The 16,260-nt window shown below is 43.0% G+C and overlaps 2 long non-coding RNA genes across 2 annotated transcripts in view; one reads left to right on the top strand and one right to left on the bottom strand.

Moving 5' to 3' along the window:
• Nucleotides 1-2,432: 2,432 nt before the first annotated feature.
• On the top strand, nucleotides 2,433-14,397 carry LOC118166568. Its single transcript, XR_004750585.1, has 2 exons — nucleotides 2,433-2,568; nucleotides 13,191-14,397. It is a non-coding gene; the product is annotated as an uncharacterized LOC118166568 (long non-coding RNA).
• Nucleotides 13,625-16,260, bottom strand: part of LOC118166562 — a 28,248-nt gene continuing 25,612 nt past the window's right edge. Inside the window, exons 3-4 of the long non-coding RNA XR_004750578.1 lie at nucleotides 13,921-14,071; nucleotides 13,625-13,821 (exon numbers count right to left, since the gene is read on the bottom strand). This is a non-coding gene — a long non-coding RNA (uncharacterized LOC118166562). The remainder of the gene's footprint in view (nucleotides 13,822-13,920; nucleotides 14,072-16,260) is intronic.

The following is a 16,260-nucleotide window of genomic DNA, read 5'->3' as shown; positions in this document are numbered from 1 at the left end:
CAAAAGGCCCCTAACAATTTACTGGAGCATCCAAGCCGCCCTCTCCTTTGTCATCACGCTCCTTGAAATTGCTGAAGATTTGCCTGGAGCACAAGAAGGAGAGTTGTTCTGTGCTGAAAGTACCAACTCTGTTGTTGCAACAGCCTAGAAACCACACCTCATAGTCACTTACGCCCATGCAGCAAAAATAACTTGTGTTTCCGTACCAAACTCGAGAGCCAGCGAGCCCTGGCTGGCACTGGGGTGGCAGGCTCCACATCGAGCAGCTCTCTTTCCTGCCCTCATCCACAGTAATTGAGCATCTATCATAGCAATTGATTATGGAGACGAAGATACAAAATCTATTCCTTATCTCTCACACAATGAATTCAATAGGATAAGCCTTTAAATTATTGATCACATAAACAGTCCAAATCAGTCTATAATTTATATGACAAGAACAAAAATTATAACAAAGTCTATGTTTTGTTTTTCCTGGTGACAACACAAGCCTTTGGAACAAAGCTGAGACCAAAAAAAAATCTTATCTGTACATTTAACAGATTTTACGCTGGGCTTTTATCCTCGAGAAGTCATGGTTAACATGAACAAGAACGTGCCAAAGCCTGCTATTTTAATTAAACAGTGTACATTTCTAACTGGTTTTGTTTGCTCTTCTGCGTATATATTCCTCCAAGGTCCCCAAAGCTAGCAAACCTGAATACTTTTAAGATGTTCCTCTGCAATATGTAATTGAAATTCCTTAAAATATTTAGAGAGTTCTAGGAGGGAATGTTCTGCAACAATGAATTACTCTAGTGTCATGGTAGCAACACCAGAGGCATGGCTGAGAGGGCACAGGAGTTTTTAAATTCCTATTCCTACATACTTATAATTTTGTATATATGCTGAAATTTTTTAGTATTAATTCCTAATTGTACCGTTGGAATACTGTTTTTCCTCTGCAGCTCCTAATTTAGTTCAGTATTATAACTCAAAAGCAGTTTTCTTCTAAAACTCCCATTTTATCATGCCTGGAACTAAATGAAACGAGCTTCTTCTGCCTTTTTAAAGGAACAGAAGTTTGAAGAATCTCAGTTGGGTGTGAGCATTTGTGTACAGCTTGCATGCTGGTGCCCCAGCCCAGGAGCTTTTCCAGGCTGAGCTAGGACATGCCTTGATCTAGACAAGGATGCACACATGCCCACCTAACCAAGTAGGTGGACAGTCCTGCAGGGCTCTGCTCCTGCTCAGAGCCAAACACTTCACAGGATGCAACCTCCATTTACATAATGTTTAATTCAGAAGGTAGGACCTCCAGCATTCCTTCCCCTTCTGTGTTTCTGAGAACAGGCCAGTACACAGCTGTACAGAATTTAAATCTTCACTGTTATTTCTCAGGCTTAAGGTAATGAGACAAATCTTAAATACATGGAGTGAAAAGTAACCACTCATCCCATATTTTCATATCCTGAAACAAAAGATCAATTTCTTTTTCAGACAGCTTAAAATCTCAGTTATTTGGGTCTAGATTTTTAGGTATTCAGGTGCTCAATTCTCATGCAGCCGCTTAATGAGGTATTCAAATGAGAGAGGCTTTCACCGCGCTTGAAAGTCCATTCTGTACTTTCACTATTTTAATTGTTTTTCAAGCTTTACCTTTCCTTTAGCTCATTCGAGACTTTTCTCGCTTCTGTTTGTAGGTCTTCCAGGGCTTCCTGAGATATCCCGGGGTCATTTCTTCTCTTCCCTGCAATTTGTTACTATGCATTTTACAGAATTACTGGGCAGACCTCTGCCTTTATGGGGGACAATGCCAGCAGTGCTGACACATTGCAACAGGGTGTGGAGGCAAAGCCATGCTTTATATCTTGGGTATTAATGGATATTAACAACAAAAAAAAAATCTGGAAAATTAAATGGCTGAGCAGATAGCAAAAGTGTGGTTTTCTGCTAAAGTTTTTAAAGACGTCTTTAAAAATAAAGATGCTACAATGCTATAAAGTAGCTTCATGTATGTATATATATATGTGTGTGTGGCTAAGAGTGCTTGTAGAGCAAGAAGCCTTACTTTAGTACAGGCAATAGTGATTGAAGCTATTCTTAGATAAAGGGCATATGGTAAGAATAAACCTGTCCTGCTTCTTTAAAAAGAAAAAAAAAAAAAAAAGGACAGAAAAACATCCTCTCTAATCTGTTAGAATCCTCCGTGGCTGTCAGCGAGAGCACGGAGAGAAAACCCAAATGACACAGATTATTTGGACTTTCAAAGGGTGTTTGACAAATTCCCCTCCAGAATGCCATTACGGGGAACGGAGAGGCACAGGGCGGAAGGCACTGCGAGTCTCGGATCTGGAGGCGATAAAGCGAGTGAAAGCAGCAAGGCTTCCCGCAAACAAAGGCGATCCCCTCGCATGGCCCTGCAGCCGCGGAGGCCTCCGGGTGCCCACCCCGAGGAGGTGCGGGAGGCCCGTGCCACCCACAGCCTCCCTCTCGCGCAGAGGCCGGGCTCTCCAGAGCAGAGGACCCGCAGGCTTATGCCGCTGCATCTAGCTCCGTCTCTCCTGCCAAATGGCTGCACGCTGCCGGGTAAGTCACCCAGCTGGTGCTGGCAGACCTCCACCTGCCAGGCCCTCGTGGGGTGCCCGGAGCTGTGCTGGGGAGGGAGCCCTCCGGAGCAGAGCACCCGCGGAGGAACCCATTAGGAAGGCGGTGAGATTCAAAGCCCGAATTTCCATTCGCCGCAGTGGGTTTCACGCTGTTTGAGAATACTTTCTAAAGAGAGTGCACCGAAGAACCGCTCTGTATTCCGGCCATGATGCATTATCTGGATAAAAATGCATATCTGTATTCCACATCCCCCCCTCCACAGGTCAAAGTAAGGTCAAAAGACTATACATTAGTATTTCTTCTTTCTCAGTAACCCATGGCACTTTTCAGTGCACTTAACAGTATCCATAACAACCACTGTTCCTTGAGGATATTTTAATTACAGCATTCTTTGGGACTGTTGATTGTTTATTGTGACAAGACAAAGAACACTGGAAAAAAAGAGGTTCATTGAGAAACATGCTTCTGTCTAGGTTGAGGAAAAGGTTGCTACACTCTGGTATTTCTGATGCCACAAAATCCCCATTAGGCATAGGATGGAAAAAAAAAAAAAAAAAAAAAAAAAAAGGTATCTTAAAAAGTACGGTGCCTGTACCTGGTATTACTCCCAGAAAAGTCATCATGTTGAACAAATGATGAGAGAGTTGAAGAAGCTGGAAGATGCTCTCATGGCAGATAAAGAGAGTAGAAGGAGAAAAAATAAAAAAAGGAAACAGTGCTGGCATTTTCTTACTAATATCAAATGAGATTCTTGCATCCTTAACCACTATCAGCATTATTTCAGAGGTACAATTACTGGAAAAGGTATTCTTAATGTAAGAAAAAGAACTATATCACAACTAAAGGCGAGTGAACAGCAGTGCAGACTGGGACATATATTTAAGGGGAAAAACTCTGAGAATGAGAGAATGAGAAACTGGTAATAAAAACATCAACTGGTAAATTAAATCAATTAGAAAAATATGAAAAGAAACGATCTGCTCAGTTTAAAAGGCTAGGCAGATGATTCTTCCTCCCTACCCCCACCCCCATTACTGGCATCTGGTCTAGGGAATAAACGCAGCAATTGCTTTGGCAATGCAGGGTCTTGGTGTCCTTTCCCCAAATAAGGGAGGTGGGTAGAAAACCCCATCAACTTTAACGTGCTAATTCTGTACAAATGTTAATGTACAAACTAGAGACTGTGCTCGCAGCTCTGTAAGGAGCAAACCCATCAGAGTGACAACGGCACAGAAAGTAAACAAGATATTCAAAGGCATACATGGAAATGATGAACACTGCTGAATTCATCTTTTGGGGATCATCTCCATTTTGAAGAACTTAAATCCAGATTTTAGATGACAAACCAAATTCCCATCATTCATGGGGTCATTGGCAGCTAGGAGACCCAGCCATGTTTCCACAACTTCAGTATTGTGTCCTCTAGTCACCGAGGCATTAAGTGCAATCTGAAATTTTTAGGCTGTGATTGCGGTAGGAATATTTGACACCCATCATGGCAGAGGACATGCAGACAGGGCTCAGGAATTTAAAACTAACAAAACAAAACAAAACAAACAAAAACAGTCCAATATGTCCTCATGCCTCAATCATCAGTGTTAAAATCTCTTTAGGAGTATAATATATTATAGGATGCATTGCAATCAAGAAAGATGAGTTGGGACTGATGTTAAGAATATCAATCCCCTGTGTAAGAATCTGGAGTAAGAAATTTCAGAGGAGGAAGAGGTACGCTGCAGAAACCTCAGGAAAAGGCCTTTCAAAGTGATCTGAGATCAGAGCTTTCCATTCTCCTCCAAGTTAATTACTTAACCTCCTAGAAGAAGCCGCAGAAAAAATTGCTTACACATGACCTACAAAGAGCAGGCAACACAAGAGTGAAAAAGCAAATCAGAGCCAAGAGAGTGCTTTTGCTTAGATGCTGGGCGATGGTGGTGGGAGAGACAGGGTTACAATGTTTTTCCTGTGGGACCCTGATTTCCACACTGGACCTGTGGAGATCAATACAAGAAAGATAAAGAACAGACAGATGCCGAGTTTCCCTTTCAAAAACAGTTCAAACACCTTAATTTACCTGGACTGTGTTGTGAAATGGGCGTAGCTCAACTCTCCTCTGCATACTCCTTCACATTTAGTTTATTTCCTTCTTCACACTCTGAGTTTTCTGTTGCTTATTCAACTACTGAATCTTACTCTCCTGCCAATGAGCAGACACAGCACTATATTTAAATTCCTGTTCTCGTTTGGTTTAGTATTTCAGCAAGGTACATGTCTTGTTTCCAGGCTGACAAGTGTGCTGAGGAGTGGCCATCACCAGGGAGCACGTCCCACATACTGAGTGATTTAAGGGAATTTGAAGAGGGAAAGCTATTTATGGAGAGAGAGAGAGAGAGAGGAGGGGGGAAATAAATAAAAAAGGAGACACCTTTCTTATGTTTCTGCTCTCTGTCAAAACTACAAAAAGAGCGCCAAAAGCCTTGCCTCGTGTTTTGTGTCAGCACTAATTACATCCCCGCCATGGGCCAGCTCTGCGCGCTGCCTCCCCACCGCCAGGAACGCCTCCCGCCCGCGGCGGGCAGACCCTCCTCTCCCCGCGCTGGGAGTGCCGCCGGGGGGGGAGCACGCTGCTGTTTTGACAACCCCTTTCTTTGCCGTCTGGCAGAGCTCCATCTCATTTCAGCAAAGGCAGCGTGTCCGCTCTTCATCCTCTGTTCTGCCCTGCCTTCATCGCGTCCCGCGTCCCCGTTGCCTTTCTCATTCTCGGTAATCTCTCCGTTTCGGTTTGTCCCAGTGAAACAATGGAGATGGAAAAACATAACCGAGCGTGGACGTGGTGTCTTTGCTACCCCGGGTCTCACTGAAAAGCAACAGAAAGTACACAGCGTGAGGGTCTCCTCCACGCAAGCGAGAGTAGCAGATTCCGGCCCTTTGACGGTTGTCAATTTTGAGTAATCCTGGTGGGTCCATTTAAATCCTTGTTAAGGGCTCCCACATTCATTAAAAATAAATCCAGCGGTTATTTGACTGTGTAATTATTAGGGATAATTTGCAATTAAGCAATTGGCCTCTGATGAGGGGACAAATAATTGATCAGCCTGGTTTGGCATTTCAGAATGGGGTAGGGGTTAATTAAGTAAATCCCGGCAGCTAAATGTCTCCCTTCCCAATATATTTTCTCCCACCTTTAAATGCAAACCAGACCTCATGCAGCTGTGCAGGCCATGGGAGTCTAAGCCTATTAAAGAAATCTTTTAATGACTATAAAACTACCACTAATTGAAATAAAAATATTTTCACACCATTTTCACATTGTGCAAATGGATCCAAAATAAGTCTTAATGCAATACATGGTGCACAAACTGCTCTGCCTGACAAGTGCAGCTTTTAATTTGCACTAATTAGTCCAAAGCGGGGGCAGTGTGAAATTAACAGGATTCATTAATTCTGTGGCTTCTGTTTTGTGTATCAAGTGCTTACATTTCACAACTATGGTGTTCTCTGCAACTCAGTGCCCCACACTTCTGGGCAGAACTGCAGAATCTGACAAAAAGTCCACATCTCTCTGCATGCACTCGGATTTGATTTTTGAATTTGCAACTTGTTTGTTGTTCACCTCAAAGCCAGTGGCTGATTTTGTATTGCATGGCTTTTTGTTTTGGCTTATCTTGGTCTCAGCTTCTCCGCAACAAAATATTCTTCTGGGTGGCTCAGGTCGGGATGAGCGTGAACAGAGCAGCAGATAAAGTCACTCAAGAAGCAATTTTCAAACTACTTTCAAACTATGTTCTTAAAAAAAATTAATAATAATAATAAATCCTCCATATCGACTAAATCTGAAGTTTTCATGATGCTGTTCCAATATTTGCTCCCGTAATGATATCAGGAGATGTTCATTAAAGATCTAATCCAGAGTCCCATGAAAGTCAACAGACAGACTTCCACTGTCTTCAGAAGGCATAAATATGCTAGCTTCCATTTAGGCTACAGAACACAGGACTCCACAAATTCTAGTATTGGCAAATTTGTCTTACAAAACAAATCAAATTAGGGAAACTGTGCTGAAAAGCATTATAAAATACATCAGATGTTGCTAAACATTAAATTCAGGTGCAGCTACTGTATTTATGTTGCTGGATGTATTCCCACTGTTGAACTTGGTCCATTGTTCCCTGGGATATAGGATAAATTTCTAGGCCCAGAGCAGTATTGCAATGAGAATCGGGTGAAGCATAGCCATGAACCATAAACTTCATTTACTCGTTATCAGTAGTGATGGGTACTGAGGTAATGACTGTGCGCTTTGTATTCCACAGGCCATGCTGTCTGCCTCTCGCACAGGTGCCTACCCACACAAACACCTCCTCGTTAGTCTCAGATATACAGCAAAAGATGCTCCAAGAATTTCCTATCTCTTGCAAATGAAACAAAATAGGAAGAAATTGAGGTCTACTGTTTTCTGTACCTGAGCAGCAATGGACAAGGTACCTTGAAGCACAAAAGAGCAGCTCCTGTAGCTGGTGGGAGAAGGCAGGAAGACAGGACAGAGCTGGCAGGAAGGATGCATGGATTGGGCCATACAGAGTCTGAGGCAGTAAGTGAACTCTCAGCAATTTATGTTTGGTGTGCGCCAAGAAGGCAGCACGGACAGACATCCAGCCACTCGAGGAGTCAGAAGGACGTCAGCAAGGGTAAGTGGTGAGTGAACATTGTGCCCTGGGAGCTCTCTCAGCCGGGGTTCTGGGAGGAATGGGAGGGAAGTGGTTACCTGAGCCCCTTCCCAAAACGTTGGAGTCAGGAGGAAGAATTCCCTTTGAGTGACACTCAAGGGACAACAAAAGGGAAGGGAGGCTTTTTTATTGATATACGCATGATGAGAACTAATGTACTTCACAGGAGCTAAAGTAGCTTGCAAGAAACAGCTGAGGCAGAAAGCAGTTAAGGCTCTGGAGGGTGCACAGGTTCTGGGGAGAACAAAAAAGCCTGTCTGAAACAGCCACTTTGAGGGCAGTTTTCATCACCTGCTTAAGTCTTCTGTGTTGTTGTTGTTGTTGTTGTTTTCAGTATAAAACCAGCGAGTATTTTGGTCAGCACCTAAAGTAAGGAGTGGGAGTAACAGGCCTATTCTGTCCCTCGGGGAGGCAAGCTAACCTCAGGCTGGTCCTGTGTTGCAGCCCCAAATACGGCCACATTGATGACCCAGCTGTGAGTAACAGGGACAAACCAAAGCTGCGCACATAGCTTCATTGTTAGCAAGCATTTCATTGAAACAAAGCCATCATTTAAAAAACAGAAAGCGGCTCATACACGAGTCCTGCATTTAGCAGGATTTCCTGATTGGCTGTGCATCTTTAGATGACTTATTCATGTCAGTGTGCTTCAGGACACATCTGGGGCATGCAATGTCATCAAGAAGTGCTATTTGATTACGGTGCAGTACTTTGGGTGGCTTTTAGAAAGCAATAGATTACAGCATTTCCATGTACCGTGCATAACATCTCTATGCCACTTAGCAAGTACGAGGCCAAAACGAACACTCTAACCTTGAAAATACATGATGAAAGTGCTGCCTGGCGGACCGGTATATAAAACCACAAAGTTTAGCGATCTTGCAAACTCTGGTTCTCTGGCCCGAGCAATGGGTTCTAACATGCAAGGCTCTGGCAGCTGCCATTGCGTGGTGCATAAACGATGCTACATCTTCAAGAGTACTTTGCCTACTTAGTGTAGGAAAGGCACTTAAAAGAAAAAAAACATAGCCTTTGGCAAGAGGTAGACTTCCTTCAGCATAATTTTAAGCCTGTTCTTAAAGTTACAGTCAGGCAAATGTCCCTATAGGTAAACAGCATGGTACTGAGATATCCTGAGTCAAAGCTGGGTTAATAGAGAAACAAGCAGGACTGGTCTAGAAGTCTTGAACTTTGTTACTGTGATCAACTATTAATTTCTGCTCTATTCAGAAGATCAAGTTAGGCTGGCATGTTGATTAGTTCAACTCCAATTTCTATGCTCCTTGAAATAAATTTTCCTGACATGGTTAGGAAATACAGCTGCCAGTATCTTCTAAGTGTAAGGCGGTATAAACTCTAGGCATTGTGTTATGTAAGAAAGCTACAGTGTGAACTGTTTACTGCTGAAAATGAGAGTAGCATTTGGCTTTATTATTTTACCAATAAATAACAGAATAAAAAGTTTGCTCATATCATCTGTGTTCTAAAGTCACTTTTTGTGGAGTGACACAACAGCTGTTGACTCCAAAGTGCTATTTCTGTGGTGATCAGAAACACAAATGGCCTGTACTGAAACACTTTTGGTACCTTTTAAATGAGCTACATGATCAAGTGATATCAGATGGTTTTAATATATGTAAACTCAGACACATTTGTGCACTATTCTGATTCTATTTAAATCTACAAAAAAAAATATTTAGATGTCTCTTGGATTTTAACTACATGATAACTTGATACTTTAGGTGTCCCTCTACCTTTTCAAGTGCATTTCTTTATCTGAAGAAGCGTCTGCTTTAAAGAGGACCTCTTTTATCTGGATATCCAGGTGCACATTTTATGGGCAGTAGGCTGTTATTGTTATATCCGTGCAGGTACCTACGTGTGCCTGTGCAGCTGACTGCTAGCATTGCAGAGCTGTTCTTGTGTAAGGGCCTCCTTAAGATGCAGACGTGAGGAAAGGGGTATATTAAAATCTGGTATTAGTAGGGGGGATGTTTGTAATTCCACGCTATCCCAGTCTTATAGGAAGCTTCTAAAATCGCGCTCACTGTCCTGGAAAGGATTTGCACAGCTCTAATAGAAATGCTAGACTAAGATGGATGGGTCTGGGAGTGTCACATGGCCTTCCCGAGCATAAGTTATGTTACTAAATCAGCATATTGATCTGGGAACACAGCGTCCCGGAATCCTGAAAATGTCAGGCAGAGCCTTAGTGCTTCACTTCTTTAAAATCAGATTAATTTAGCCAGCTTACTCTGGTGGAAGAAATTACGATGTTGGATATACGCAAACAGCAGGGCATCGGGAACTCCACAGCCCTCTGCCTTTAACCCATTCAAAAGGGGACCCCCAAAAGGAAGCGGCTGGGTCAAGGCCTAATTCTCCCTCGGTGGAGACGCCACAGGTGATTGCATCTTTGCTTATGCAAAATCAGGCCTCCCAGGGCCCCGCAACTCTCCGCGCATCTTTGGGGATTCCGACCCTGAAGCTCTGTCAACGGGGTTGAGAGGTAAGATTATATGATTACGCGTGACGATACTAATCCATCTACCTCACCCATGGGGCACATTTGAGATTAAAGGCTCATACAGTACATGCCCTTGCACTGTGATCTCTGGTTCTGTATGTATGCTTAATCAAATATGCTAATCCACAGGCATATGGCAGTGGTTGCAGAATGTGGTGTGAACAGGGCGCTTTTAGCAAGCAGGACCCATCAGCACGAATACGTTTGCAGGTATTAGCCACGTATATTTGGTCGGTAGCTAGATATTAGGACAAATTGCTTCTGGGGGAAAAAGAGAAAATGTATTACATTGAGAAAATGTATTACAAAGTGGACATTTTCTTCGTTCCTGACTTGACAAGATGTGTTAGATGAGCATACTTTGTACATAAGGAAAAAGAGTAATTGGAAAGTTTCAAAGCCTTTATATTTGAATGAAACTGATCTATACTCTTGACTAGACACAACACATCCTCTCCTGACCCCACAGAAGATCATGCCTTGCTTCAATTCCCAGCCAATGGGGCCATGTGAAGCTCATGACGCCCTATGAGGCATGGCCTCCAGCCCTGCCCTGTCCCACCACATGGGAGAAGTGGGGCAGGACACGGGCAGCTCTGGTGCTGAGTGGCCCCAAGGAGCATGGCCCAGCTCCAAGGCAAGGGAGGAGGTCGCTAGGGCAAAATCAGATGCAGAACAACCTCCCGCAGCTCCTCAGGAAGGCACACACCTCCTGCTGACCTACAGGCTGCTCTGGTCAATGCCGTTACAGACACCTGCTTCCAGGCTGTGCAGCCCTCAAGCTGAGCACCCCTGTTCTATGCTGAAAACCTCACTACAGCTAAAAAGGTAGGCCTCCAGCTAGTCACTCCATGCTGGTGTGGGAACATTTTAACTAGTCATTTTTCCCTAGAAGTCCTAGAGGTGGTACAGGAATCGATGCAGACATCTGAGGGTCACCAAGATAGAGGCAGATACATCCGGAAGCTGCAGCCAGAGAGAGAGACAACAGGACCTCGTCTGACCCGTACCCTTCGGGGAGGAGGTGGGCCGCTGTTATCCACTGCAAGAGGAAAATACACAGCCACTACTTGCCGGCAGCACGAGCTGGCAAAAGGTGGAAAAGAGCTGAATATGTTATCAGGACAACTGCAGTTTCTTCACTAGATTTCAGCAGAGCAAAGCTGTACAAAGACAGCTTGGCAGTTTCCCTGCCCTGCTTCTCTAAGGCAATGATGAAACAGAACCACCCAGATTTCCTCACTTGCGTAAACTGGAGGATTCATATTGTTCGTGGTTGAAATAGGATTATGCAAAGGAGAGCTGAATTGTAGGTTGTTCGATGGGGAAAGGGGAACAGCAGTTGTTGGTCCCAGCAGGACCCAAACTCCTTCAAAATAATATAGCAAAAGGTGATGATGTTTTCTCTGGAAAACATTATACATGGCCAAATTGTATTTAGGCTTTGCAGAAACTGAGCAAAAGGGAATACAGATCCTAAGAACCTATTAGGCTCAGTAGAGAGAGTGGGTAGCAGGCAATAAAGAATGGCATCACGTGTAGCACAAATACCTGTGCCCATTGCAGCTAACATGAACAACTCCCTCACATGCCAGACATCGCTTTTCATTTGTCCCTCTTGCCCTGCAGAAAATCCTTGTGGCTTTGCTAAAAATAGACAGCCTTGACTGCACCAATACCCAGCCTTTGTTTCAGCTCTGTGCTTGGTATTTCTCATCGAAGCAGCAGTGTTACAGGACGTGATCTGGGACCCTGACACTTATTTCCACTCCTTTACCTGCATGGGGAAATGACCCACAAGCCCCACTGCCTCCACTCGACTTCGTGACGTTTCCTGCCCTCAGCTGCGGGAAGGCGATTCCCTCCGAGAGGCTTCATCTCCACTGTCAGGAACGTTCTCAGTTCTGGCTGCTCAGGCACACAAAGATGTTCAAGAATATCATTAAATCAGAGCTAATCAGATGGCTCCCTGTTCATCTCGAGATACTGTTCAGACTTCTTCATTTAAAACCCTGCATAGATTTGGCTTAATCTGCTTCACAATTCTTTCCTTTCTGATTCCTCCACTTATCTAATATCACTTTGTCATTTCCCATGCCCTTCCAACACAGCCTTCCTGCAAGTTTTCACCTCATCTCACCATTGATTTTCAAGCCTTGTCTGAGGATGCATTCCTTTTCTCCTCTGTGTCTTAATTTCTCTCCTTGAAAAGCAAGATCTATTTCAGCTCTGCTGCCTCTATCGAGACAGGCAACAAGGCAAGCATGCTACAGTCACACTTGTGTCCTAGCCAAAGAGGGCATTGCTTCCAGGATAAATTGAGATGCTGCAATACCATCATTCTCTCCTGAAGCTTTATATGCTCCTCAGGGGGTCTTGTGCTGGACCCTTTGCACAAGCCGGGATTTTACAAATTGCAAGGGGATTGCTTTTGCTGCTGCACTGCTTAGGTCTCGTGTTGCATATGAGAAATCATTACTATTCCTCATTCACGATTATCTTCCCTCCTATATTGCATAAACTAAGCTGGCATCACCATAAAATATGAAATCCCTGGGACTGTATTTAGTATTTCTTATTTTTCTACCCTTTGCTCCACACACTCTCACACTGAACCTCCTTTGTAGGCAGTCATGGATTTCTGGCATCCGAGCATCAGAGCACTATGTATCCATCAAGAAGTGTAAAATATTCACGGGAAGATACTACAAGATGAGGAAGAGGTCCAGCATGCACAACATGTGTCAGAGGAACAGATGTACATAGAAAATAAAGTTCTGCAGACCGCAATAAAATTTTGCTCCATGGAAAGGACTGTGCATGTTTCCATGGCTGTCATAGATTTCATGGAACCAAGGAAATCCACCCATTTTCAGAAATCCCATGAAATTTACCTTTTTCACCTGAATCCACATAAAATCAGAATTTTTCCATTAGAGCCCCCATAACATTGGCATATTTCTTTAGAAGACCCCATGAAATTATACAGAATATTGCAGTTTCTTTCAGGCCAGCCTCTCATTGCACACCTCAAAATGACAACCTTGGCTATTGCACTTTTGCAGTTCTCTCTTTCAGAAAACAAGATTATGCAAAAATATAATAGGAATGAAAATACTTTTCTACAGGAGAGAAACTAAAAACCCTCATAAGCATATTATAATTAGCACAGAAAGTTTTGATTTATATACAGTGAATTATTACTCGTTCAAGAGTAGTCTCAATTGAACATTCTTCATCTGACTATGGAAAAATTGACATTACAGAAATTGTCATGAATGAAAACGTACAGAAGTTTGCAATGAGGCTCTCTACTTCACTTTCCTTTTTTTTTTTTTTTTTTTTAGGAAAACAGATAAGAGATGAAGTTATCAACCTGGTACCTGAGCAGCAGTGAAGAACTGCCAAAGAGGAAGTGCCACCACAAACAACAACTTGAGGAGATAAATGACAATGTGATCAGTTTATTCTCTAAACATACTATTTGTTAAAATTAACTCTCAGATCTATCAAAGAGGAGCAGGCGCCGTGACACAAGTATTCATTAACCTCCCACAGTGCCTGTTGAGTCATCCGTTCTAGTTGAAAAAAAAATAAAATAAAATAAGAACAAAAATCAATATACCTACTCAAATCCTGCCCTGGTCAGCAGACACCCCAAATCACAGCCCACCACAGGTGCCATTATTGCAGTTCTTAGTTTTATTCCAGGCTCTCATACTTCAGCAAGACTGTTGTCCAGATAGGAATGAGAAGTTGAGATTCTTTTCCTAGTCTCCAGGTAAGCCTCAATCCCGAAGCAACAAAACCATTGATGACAGCAGGATTAAACCCAGGCAGGTGACCTAAACTCGTTGATCTTGTGGAGGGCAAAAATAATAAATTAAGGAGAGTTGGTAGTGCCTCTGAGAACTGCCAAAGGACACAGACGCCAACACAGACAAGGAACAGAATATGTAGCAGCAGGAAGATAGTGGCCTAAAAAGAACAGATTAAAGTGCCCTTAAATAAATTAGAGGTCTTCAAATTGACTGGGCACAATGAATTTCAACCCAGGATTCTTAAATAGCCACTTACGCAATCTCTGAATCTCGACAGTCACCTCTGAGCATGCAAGAAGAGAAGATGAGGTGCCAAAAGGCTGGAAAAGAGCAAACATAATACCTTGCTCTGCAGAGGGGGTAAAGCAGAGCTAAGGAGTTGCCAGCCAGTCAATTTGTCTTCAATCCTCAGAAAAACACCAGAACAAGTAATCAAACTATTTGTTAGTGCCTAGAAGATAACATTGAAATGAATAGCTGCTAGTATGGATTTGTAGAGAATAAATCCTGTCAAATCAATTTAATTTCCTTCTGCCATAGGGCAACAGGCCTTGTGAACAGAAGCAAAGCAAGAGATGTCACGTTTCTTGATTTACTAAAGCTTTTGGTGCTGTCTCACATGTCACTCTCATATGCACACCAACAAAACACAGTCACGATGAAATGGTTGTGAGACAGACACAAAGCGGTTGGACACGCAGAGAAAGTTATCATTTGCCCACAGTGAAAGCAAGCCTCCTGGGGGAAGGTGGCAAAACTGGCTGTGGATATGGTTCTCTTTGGTATTTTCACAAGTCATCTAGCCACAAAACAGCACAATTACTGTGCTTACGGTCTATACAAGTGGGGTGCTAAGGACAACGCAACTAAGGAGGCTCACAGTTTGCAAAGATGTTGACAAATTACAGTGGTGTCAAGACCTGGTCGAAATTCTATGAGGGGACGAGAGGTGAAGAGTGCAAGGTAAAGATGGACTCATTGGAGAGCGCTAGAAGAAAACCAGTGGAAGTGACCCGAGGCCCACAAAATGTGCCCAGGAGAAAAGATTTAGAAAGGTTGAGGTCTTTAGAGAAAAGAGTTCTTGGGAGGGCAATGTTAAGACTTTAATTGTGTAAAGGGGTATCACATCCATGTCAGCATCCATTCTTGCTTATTAGAAAGCCCAGGCAATAATGGGTTTAACTTGCACCAAGACAAATGCAAGTCAGACACAGGAAAAAACAGCCACAACAGTTAACACATGAATAGGACCTGCGAGAGCTATGGAGTCTCTATCACCAGATGTTCTTAAGAACAGCCTAAAAAAAAAAAAAAAAAAAAAAAAAAAGACTGTCGGGAATGCCAGAACTAATCCTGCAGGAGATAATTTCTTGATGCTCCTTCTAGCCCTGTCTGTCTAAATGCCAAAAGTCCTCCTAAGTTTCAAGACCTTGAACCACCAGAGCGTATAAACATACAAGTAATCCCATTGACTTCAAAGCAAGTACACGTGGGATTTAGGCACGCATTTAGTAATTTGCCAGATCAGCTCCTACATGCCTAGAATTTCCAGCTTAACCAAAGGAAGTATCTTGCAAGAGTGACTGCGTTTGTTTAAACTCCCCTAGATATAGATCAGCGTTATATTTAAAGTGTGGTTTCCTGGATGTCAGCGGCAGTGTACTGAAGGAGAGCACTGCAGATCTGCGCTACAGCCTTCCAAACAATCGGTCATTAGCATGAACCTTATAAAGCAGTGTCTGTACTCACCGAAGCTGGCTTGGGGGTGGGGAGGGAAGTCTAAAGGAGGAAATAACATTTTCTACTCACATGAGCACGTTTTTTGGCTTTTATTTTTTGGAAACCAGGCTGCATACAGACAGTTTCAATATGTAGACACTGTAAGGTTGAGGACACTAGATTATAAACACGTACAGAAAAGTGAAAGGCTTCCTCTGTCTCCCACACCTCCTTCCATATGTTATCACCAAATGTTTTGTTGTATGCTGACTTTCAGCAGATATCATTGGAACCAACAGTTATTTAGGACACAATTCAGTAGAGTTTGCTATAGATTATTAACCATCTTCCTCCTCTATCTCTACCACATTTCTACCACACCTTTTGGGGGAAAAATAAATCTCAGGTCCTAACATCATAAATAACCATTTCACCGTGAAGGAGAAAGATGGGTTATCGTATTTTTGTTTGACCACTGCATTGGAGTTGAGGCTGGTGCATATGTTACAGAAGACTGAAGGATACTTTGGTATGCCAGTAGCCTGAAGAAGTAGCTGAGCAGGAAAAAACACATTAGACTCCAAGCCTTTCCTTGCCCTAGCTACGTAGGAGCTGTTGCCATTTATTTTGTCACTGATTTACGCAATAAATCCTTCTATAAAGATAAGGTGCACATATTATAAGCACCTAAAACCATATATACTTCCATCTTTCTCAGAGCTGAAAAGAAATTACATCCCCTAGCAACAACACATCCCTTCCTAAGCAAACACCTGATTAAAGACAGGGCATTTTTTGGAGCTCTGGAGCCCTGTGCAAACCAGCTCTGTTGGGATTATCAAGGGGTGTGGATTTCAGAGAAGAGGATCCTGTAAAT

Source organism: Oxyura jamaicensis, chromosome 4 (genome assembly GCF_011077185.1).
Source record: "Oxyura jamaicensis isolate SHBP4307 breed ruddy duck chromosome 4, BPBGC_Ojam_1.0, whole genome shotgun sequence".
NCBI lineage: Eukaryota > Metazoa > Chordata > Aves > Anseriformes > Anatidae > Oxyura > Oxyura jamaicensis.
Note: the sequence above shows the minus strand (reverse complement) of the source record. Positions and strands in the feature narration are given on the sequence as shown.